Here is a 10,474-nt window from a genome sequence, read left to right on the forward strand (position 1 = left end):
GTGTTGAAGTCTTACAAAACTGCTGCTTTTTTTTCTGGAAAACTACACACTAATATTAATGCTCCAAAATTGCATTGAACAACTTCATTGTCTTCCATGTGAAATAAACTGATATAGACAGGCAATGACATCATCAGAATATCCTCCTACAAGAAGTTACATGATTTATAAACATTTGGAAATGGGGTTATTTTACAACAGCAGTATTATTTATACCAGTAAAAATTCACATTCTTTTATATATTCTGAGAATAATAGGAATACACTGATATTACATTTTGGAATTTTTATTTACTGATAATTTTTGCTAATTATCAGTGAACTGATAATAATTTTCTTGTCATGGCCAATTACTTATAAATGGCTGATATTGAAAATCAGTAATATTTTATATTTATATAAATTTAAAATATTTAAAAGAAAATCTGTTATTTATTTAGACATCACATATTTGTTCTCTAGATTATGAAAAACATATAACTTAAGATTTGCTAAAGAGCCTTATTAAATTGGAGCTTGTAAAGAATAACCTACTTTTGACAACATCTGACACTTGCATAAAAGAACCTTTCTTTTATGCAAGAATCAGATGTTGTCGAAAGTAAGAACCCTCCACAATGATATATCTAATATCTAATCATAAAATAAAAACAAAAAACTCTCATATCAGCTGTTTACCAATGTACTGTGCAAACAAAAAACTAGGGATTGTACAGCGTATGCAAAAAATGAAAATATGACATCATGTGACTTCCTGAATGCATGATGTCATTGCCTCTTGCTATGTACTGTAAATAGGGTTTTTCCTTAAGGTGATGATCTAGAGCTTAAAACATTGCGGTTTGCAGTGTTCAATTTAGAGCATTAATGTAAACATAAGAGTAATTTTTAGTTTTCTGGATTGTGTCCTCCATCTGTAACTAACTGGGTGGACTTGCACACGTTTTCCAGCAATTTCTGCGGATCATTCAAACAAATGAAATCTAAACTCCATCAACCTCTTCAATTAAAACTTATCCCCATTACCAGGGTATATCCTCATTCTTCTTCAATCTCCCTTTCGCTTCTGTATTTTTTACTCTATCTTCGTTTGAGATTAGTCGATTCCACATTATTACACTCTCACTTTTTAGTCCTAATCAAAAGACTCAGAATTTCATATCAATTATCTGCACGTGACTGAAACTTAATTTATGTAGGTAAAAATTGTCCTCAGTCTTGAATCACTTCGGCCTTCCTTCTTCCACACCTCTGCACCTCCTAATGAAATCTCTCATTCATATAATTACATGAGTAATCCTGCGGGATGGAAGGTAATTTATTCCAGGCTGGCTTTTACTATGCCATTAAAGATTCTGTTCTCTGTTATCCTTCCCATCTCTGGCCGCTTTTTACCTACATGTTCCCTATTACTCTCCTTACGCGCCACCTCCATTTTCTTAGATCTTCTCTCCCGCTCTTTACATCTACTCATGTGCCATCCACTGCATCCTCTTTAGTACACACCATCAACATCTGTCTCTATTACGACTTGTGTGCTTTACACAACAATGTCCTCTACTGTCTGTCTCTCTTTCTCCGTGTGTCTCTTATAAACTCGCAAGTACGTCTTCGACATGTTCTTGTCAGCCGATTCAGGCTCTTAAAGCTGAACAAAAGGCCTGGTGTAGTGCATTTTAGCGCTGTTAAACATCCCGGGGCGTGCCGTCTGGCTCGCGCTGAAAATACTTGATGCCAGTCGAAGGAATACGGGTGGAACAAATGCGTATGCAACTGCCGCTGGAAAAAAGAAAACACAAAACAATTAGCCGCAACAATGCATGCTGATTACTGTCATATGCTGCTTATTTATGAACAATGTTTGTTGTGACAAAGATGTTTAATTTTCATTGTCTTTGAATTACTCGTATCCTGAAGCAGAACTTGGTTGACTTTTTCTATAAAGAAACCTTTTCACATTTGGAAAATTAATGCTGTTATTTGCTACGGTGTCAACCTTAATGACAAAAAAAAGTCCTCCGGGAAAAATGTATTTTAGATGTGAATAATTTTCACTACTTATTACAGTTAAGTAGATGCAGGAGAATATACTGCTTTATAGGGGTGTTTATATACTTTTATTGCATGTGGCCGATGTCCACTTTTGGGAGGTGTAACATGCTGTGCTCTATATAAAATAATCTTTAAACAGTAATAATTAAAATGTGTACTTCCTTATCAACCATATTGTTTCAAACAAAGCAGTCTTCTCTTGAAGTAAGACTGTAGGAGACTATCTGTTGTGTAATAAATATTTATATGTGTATATGTAATATTTAAATCCAGCGCTGGATCGTAAATTCATAAATGTAATGCACTATGAAGTATGCAGCACCTTTCTGGAGTTATGGATTCCCTTAGTTTCATAACACTTGAATCCCACTCTTTCCGAAATTAGACAGATACGTAACACTCTACTTCTTTGATCTCAGCTGGATTGCATTAAAAAATAATCCGTGAACATGATTCTAATATTTTTCTTTATAAATCTGACCATAACTTTAAGCTTCATTGCGCTTCATGATTTTTTTTTCTTTTGAAAAAATTTAATACATTCATTCAGCAAGGATGCATGAAATTGATCAAAAGATTTCTTTTTAACTTTGTATTCATCAAAGAATCCTAAAAAACTAATGATCACCATTTACACAAAAATATTAATCAGCATAACTGTTTTCAACTGATAATAATGAGAAATTACATTACACTTTTAACATTTACATTACATTTATGCATTTAGCAGACGCTTTTATCCAAAGCGACTTACATTGCATCCAGGCTAACATTTTTTTCCTAACATGTGCTCCCTTTAAATATATGAGAAAACAATTATTTAAATTGTAATAAGAAGTTTTCGCAGACTTAAAAAAAAAATAACGTGTTTTTTTTGTTTGTTTTTTTTTTACATGTAACCTACATATGAAGAACTGTAAGACATAAAGTTGATTTATTATTTGCAAGGTCAAGATGCATTGTCCTGGCTGGCTTCATTAACATATGAAACATCATCACCACAAGCACCTCAGGGGCATTGATATGGACGAAGAACAATAGTAGCTATTTCATTGCTTGCAGAATACAAATGGCTAACTCTTGGAATAAATAAGTCTTATTTATCTTTTGTAACTCGCAACAACGTTTAGTCATTTGGTCATAATGCAGAACAATACAGCACAAATAGGCTAAGAAATGTTAAGATGCCAAATTTAGCTTGGGTTGCCAGGTTTAGCCTCTCCCTCCCACTTTTAGCATGGCTTAGGGCGTCAAGGACATACTCCGTGGGGAGTCACGCAGAACCAGCACACCCCCTCACTCTTTTGTTCTGTGATGGTTCTTTCACCATGCCAAAAATGATGAAAACTCCCAATTCTGTCATCAGGAAAGTGTCGGAATAGAGCCTCGGGGTGGGAGGTCCCTGCTGATTTCTTACCCAATCTGGTGCCCGCTCTCTTTTCTTACCAGCATACAAGGCATTTGCACCATTATCAACAGACTAGAAACACCATTATACTAATGCTGTTTTGATGATGTCCAAAGTGTCCTGTACCGAAGCCATCTCTTCACCTCTTGATGTTGGATGCTAGCTGCATCAAGGCCTCTGTTTGAGGCCTCTGTGGCGTTACATATTTTAGAATTAATTTTCTTCATTAAATTAGGTGGGTACAATGACACAAAACAGAGAATAATGAATGTATGCACTGCATCCTGTACCGTGTGAGTTTTTGCTGATGTAGTCTCAAAAGAAAAAAAAAAATCGTTGTTGAAACAATTTTTACTCTGAAATTGATATTATGATATTAATTTCATTAATAATTACATAGTATATTAAACACTGACATTTTGAAGACTGAAATAGTGTTTTCAGCTGGCGGTTAAAATGGGTACTGAAGTCCAAGTTCAAAATATTGCTCAATTGACTCAATTATCAAAGGGGTTGCCAGATTAGCGCATACAAGAAGAACAAGTACAATCGACAATGGAAGGCAACAAGCCTTACATTGTAAGCTAATGAGTTGATTTATCCGTGGATCAATATGTCTCTGGTCATAGAGATTTTTGGATTAATGCTGAGTTTTTTTAGTTCTGGTAGAATCTATAATCTCTGACTCAATTCGTTTGTTGGCTTCCATGTTTGCAGTGCGCTGTGTTTTCCACCAGCTGACAACCAGGGGTGTCAAAATACTATTGGGTAAACTAGCAGTGGGCGAAATCACACTGACCAAAACAAAAACAGACATTCCGACATGGAACACGTTTCACACTAGAATAACTGGCTGTAGAATTATTTTTCAGAGAAACATGTTTCCTAAATATCTGCAAACATATTAAGGTATTTTTATGTTTTATTCACCACAGTCAAAAAATTACAAACAGCGTCTTTAAACATCCTCCAAAAAATCTTCAATCTGTCATTTCTTGCATTCTAGCAGGAACAGAGTGATCTAGAAGATGAGTAAAAGTCAGTCAGCGTTCATTCCTCTCTTCAAACTTTTTTCTTCTGACTCACTTTCTCTTTATAATGCTATTGAGAGATTTGACAATGTAGGTAAAATGGGAGACAGTTATTTGGCTTTCTATCCAAGGTCTCATAGTCTAGGATGAAAAGAATGAATAGATATATCTGAACTATTCAAAAAAATGAATCTGGAAGGTGAAATACTATATGATCCTTTTACAGGTGCACCGGGGTCCTTGATCCTCTAAGTAACGATATGAATTGTTCATAATTGATTCATTTTATTCTGCGCCCTAGACTGCTGAATCACATGCCTCTGGTTAGAGAGAAACCGATGACATCATGCCTGTAGGATGAGGTCATAGTAATGATGATTTACTATGACATTATCCAACATTGATTTTACAATTCATGAATATCTTGAACTTGAGCTGCCTAGTAAGTAAGGATTTCATTACACATTTATTATTTACTTCCTAAAACATTATCTGTCTGTCTAAAGTGCAGGTAAATTAACTGAATCGCAGAATTGGAAGGCAGTGGCCAGGTTTCTCACCATTTCATTTCCTTTAGCACAACCACAACTATTGAGAAATATTTATTCTCAACATATAAAAAGGTTTTTAATGCAGTTAGTGAAAATTTTTCTACAGAATATGCAAGGATAATTACTTACTCACAATGACATCAAGCCTATCTGCATTATTATATCATGATCATGATGTAATAAATCTGTGGTGAGACCGAGAATCTAAATAGCAATGAAAGTACGGTTATGGAGTTATTTGCATATTCGCATACTAAGAAGTGCTACTACAGGCGTACTGATGACAGAATATGAAGGAAAGCAGACAGATCTTGGACATGTCAAGCCATCTGTTCTGAGAGTCTGAAATGAGATATTGATGTAACAGGTTTGATACATGCTCAGCGAAAGCTTATTGTATCAAATCCGAATGAGTCTATTTGCCATTTACACTTTATCTTCATACTTCATCCGTTGCTCTTCGAAACATGTACGCACATGTATTTTTTCGACACGTGTATATTCCTGTCGTGCCATAGGATTGGCTAATGTTATTGTGTAGATGTTGGCTCTGGTGCCAGGTTTGAATTCCAGCAGGTGCTGTGCAATGGTTTCCTTGGTGACAAACTTCAAACTGTCTTACAAGTCTTGTTCAGATTCTCTGTCCGTGAAGTGGAAAGCAGTGAAGATGGTCTGCCAAAATCCATCACATTCTCCAACATGTAATCCATCATCAGATTAGCATGCCGAGAGATTGACAATATGCATGACTCTAAACACATTCTGGCTGGATTGATTTGTGTGTGTGTGTGTGCGTGCTGGGTTTTGGTCTGGTTTAGTTGTCCTCCTCTTTGAATAAGAGATCTGATCTCCCACCATCACCAGACACACAGCTTCCAGCTGCACAGATGAACATTAATATGAATATTTGCGTGGAAGATGCATTTCTTTGCATGTTTTTTATAACTGCATATCAAAGATATCTCCAGCTCGGTGTTAAGAATGTTACGCTAAATTCCACGGTGATTTTCAAAGGCTGATAAGTCCTGTTTTAAAAGATGAAAGAAATGTTCATTTTAGATATGAGAACTTTATATTAGATTATTTTCCTCATTCAGATCATTGTTTATCATCCGGTTTTGTTTCAGGACCCAGATTTACATTGGACATCAAATACCAAACTGAATCAATTTCTGTCTATCTATCTGTCTGTCTGTCTGTCCATGATTATTTATTCTGTCTATTGATTGTTTGTTCATTTATTCTATCTGTCGACCATTTGTTTATTCTGTCTATTTATTAATTGCTCGTTCATTCATTGTCTATTTTGCAATTGTTTTTTCTATGCATCTATCAGTGTATTAGTCTTAATAACAGCCAATAATTCACTGCACAAAACGTTCAGCACCAACCGAGTTTTTTGATACTTTATCTTACAAGCAAATGTTATATTTTTGTTTCTGATTTTCTGAGTGTCATTTTTGGATCATGACCTATCGTTGTAGTATTTTTATTAACTGAAAGCTTGAAAGTGCCTATAATGAATCGCTCCAAGGATTCGTGTTTGTTAGTCAGTACTGTAGCCCACGCAGAGTAATGCCTACAGTGATTCCTCTGAATATATTATCTCTGAATATCTCACATATTACATTTAAAATATAACCAATATTTACTTTGCGTATTGTTGTAAATGGTTTGTTTACAAAGCGAGAGCAGCAAATTTAAGGATGCACTTCTAAAGGGGAGTTCTGTTTGTGTATGGCTTTTGAAAACAACAGATGAAATAAAAACTAGTACTGCTGCCCACTTTACATTTAATTACCTTGCTTCACTTTTCCAATCTGGAAAACAAAAAAACAAGTGCCGTGAACAGAGAACTTTTTGGCTGGCTTCCTTTTAATAGGGTTTTTAGAGGATACAAATTAAAACGATGTCCTGCTGCTTGCAGGCAGCCTCCAAAGAATATAATTAGCTGGAACATCTAGAAATCAAAATTATTCAGTGTTTCTGTTCTTTTGTTTGCTCTAATGAGATACGAAGAACATGTAAGCTATATTTGTGCAGCGAATAATTTCTCCAATGACTCATGAAGCAAGAAATGGGATGCTTTTCAGGATGTGTGTGCACTCTCCAGAGAGCCTCACACGTTATAGAGGCAAAATGAGTGCCCTGAATGTTGATATTAGGCTCTTCACACCTTCATAGCTCTGCAGGAAGATGGCTTTGGGAGGGTTAGCCACCTCTGAATCCCAGTGCACGAGATAGACACAGCCTTTTTCCCCATCTCTCCTGATCCTGCAGTTAACCTCATGTGTGTGGGTGTGTGTGTGTGTGTGTGTGTATGTATATATATATAACTATTGTGTACTTTCATCCAAACTGCATCTGATTGGTTGTTGCATATTATGCAGCATTAATTTTGCTCTTTGCTTTTTCTGTGGAAGTAGCATTGGCATATTTGTTGTTGGATTTTGATCAGCATCTCTTTCCAAATTTATCTTTTGACAAATGTGCAACAGCATAAAAAATGGCTGGAAAGGAAATACGTTAACTGTAGTTTATGCTTCAAATGAAAAGACAGAACAAGACGAAATAAATTTTTCAAAATACAAGTTTTTTTTGTTTTCTGCAGAAGAAAAAGTTATACTGGTTTGGATTGACTTGTGGTTGAGTGAGTGATGATGGTGATCCTTTTTTTTGAATGCCTTTTGACAGTTTTGCTTTCACAAATGGTGAATGCTTCTTAAGCCAATAATGTACTACTTTAGAAATCAAAATGATCCATTAGCCATACATTCCCTTGGAGATGTGTTTATGTTTTCCCAGAGACACTGAACAGCCTATAAAAGATAATAACGGGCCCAAATCCAGACGTTTTCTGTCCTGTATTAATGCACTTAAAAAGAAAAAAAAATCTGCTAATAAATCCAAGCATATATTTTGCCTCACCCTCAAAGCTCTTTGAAGATTTTAAGTTGCATTAATGTATTTTCCTGTGGTTCAGACACACTTTCAGGTGGTGATTGTCTGGAGGACCCCACCATCTATTTTTGTGTCACTGAGCTCTTGTGTCTTGCCGAGTGACTTCATCAGTACGTGAAGAAAAACATCACCCACTGACACTTATTTGTGAGCATTTTGTTGACGTGAGAACATAAATTGGGGTTGTTTGTAGATTCTTTTTTCATTGAGAGTGGGTGGAGAGATTTATGTGGTATAAAACTTAACTAGCCCAGCGTGACCAACTCAGTCGACCAAATTAAATGGATATTTAAACCAAAACGTTTGTCCTTTACTTACCCTCAATTTTTTCCAAACCTGTATGAGTTTTCAATTCTTCTGCTGAACAAAAAAAGAAGGTATTTGGAAGAATGTGAATAACTAAATTGACTTCCATAGTATTTTCCCCCTAATGGAATCAGTTTTCTTCCACTATGCAAGTCAATGGGGACCATCAACTGTTGGAAACTCAAACAAGTTAGGAATAACTTGAGGGTGGGTACATGATGGCAGGATTTTCATTTTTGGGTGAACTGTCCCTTTAATTAGACAAACAAAAAGACCAAAAAACACATGCTGATTCACCTGCTTTCAAGCTTCTACTTTCATTCTGAAAAGTCATTATAGGTAGATTTTGTCAAGCTAGTAAACCAGCAAACCCAAGCTAAAGTATTCATAAAATCTGGTCAAACAGCACATCTTTGCTGATTTATTGGCTAGACCATTACCAAACTAGCAAAACCGAATCACATCTGACTTCATGCTGACAATTGCATTTTTAATCTCACATCACGGCTTTATTTTGATAACCCCTGTCTCTATATCTATATGATGAATAAGCACAGAGCACATTAACTCATATCTATGCAGATCTCTCATGCACCAATGTTAGGAATGGCTTGTAAATTTTACACTCTCACACATACACACACACACAGAGAGTATCAGGAATCACAGCACGTCTTAGCGCCCTGCGCTCTTCTCCCCAGTGTTTGCATGCGGCTCTGTCTGACTCCAGACCCGCTGCCGAGGTTCATTACGATCTGCTGTAACACCAAACCGCTGTTTGATCTGCAGTTCACTGGCTTTATTATTAAGACAAGACACCCCCCCCCCCCCACTTCTTTACAGACTATAAAGACAGATGGAGCGCCTGTCCGCAATGGAAGACTGTCTCTGAGAAAGGTGGTGCATGTTTTTTTTTTACATTTTGGATTATTTCATAAAAGCGAGGAAACATCATACTGTTGAATACATATTTGAGGTGCTTTGGAGAAAGGGGTTGTGGATTTCCGTTAGGATTTATGCTTTTGAGACTTAAAGATTAAAGATTAGGAGGAAGACTCTTCAGTCGACGTACCGCTGACAACAGACAAACAGATGTCGTAGATTTATCATTTTATCTTTTTAGATGCTTTAGATTTCAGTGAAATGGCTTGTCATGTTTTGCAACAAATTTGACCTCTAAATGTCACTCATGTAGAAAAAGATGGAAAGTCTTGTTTGTTGTTTGTGTGGCATAGGAATTTAATAAGATCTCTCACATACCATCATCAAATCTTTCATCAGAATCTCACTGTACCCACCTCAGAGTAAAAAAAAAAATTACATTTTGAATTTTTCTTGTAGCCACAACTTTATTTCTCTAAAATTTAGCTTTTTTTCTCAGAATTATGATCCAGTGTGACTATTTTAATTGTGACGATATATCTCACAGTTGTGTCCTCCTTTCTTATAATTGCAACTTCATTTATCATAATTCTACTTTTTTCCTGACACTTTACAGAATGTTTTATAATTGTGAAGTTTGTCTAGCAACGTAACTTTATTTATTATTTTAAAGTGTTTCACAATTAATTATTTTGATTTTTACTCTTTATTATTTTACTCTGTATTCAAACCTATCACTCCCATCCAAACAAGGTAAATCTAAGATAGTTCAGCCTAATAGGAAAATCTGATTTTTTGCCTTTTTTTTTTTTATGTGTCAGAAATTTAGTAAGATCTCTCATCTACTCTCATATGGTAATTTTGACTGTTCCTAGAAACTAGTTATCACAATTACACTGTTTCACAATTACAGCATTTATATTTTACATTGTGAACTTTTCTATAAATTGCAATGTCATAATGTCCTTATCTCATAATTGCAACTTTATTTTGAAATAATTGTGACTTTCAATGTTTTAATTGTAACATTGTATCTACCAGTTTGATTTTATTTTATTTGGACATCAGTCATCAATGAATTGCACAGTTGTTGAACACACTCAAACTTCACTAACCGCTGCACTAACATGTTATGTGTTGAATTTATTAGGTGACCTCAACCTCAGAATTAAGGGGCATTCAGGCTGACAGCAGTTACTGTAGTGTACATTTTAAGAGGTATCCAGTTACCTCTGTAAGAGGTAAATGATCTTATTCAACTATAGCATCTGGTTATATCAGGC

This window comes from Carassius gibelio, chromosome B4 (genome assembly GCF_023724105.1).
Source record: "Carassius gibelio isolate Cgi1373 ecotype wild population from Czech Republic chromosome B4, carGib1.2-hapl.c, whole genome shotgun sequence".
Taxonomy (NCBI): Eukaryota; Metazoa; Chordata; class Actinopteri; order Cypriniformes; family Cyprinidae; genus Carassius; species Carassius gibelio.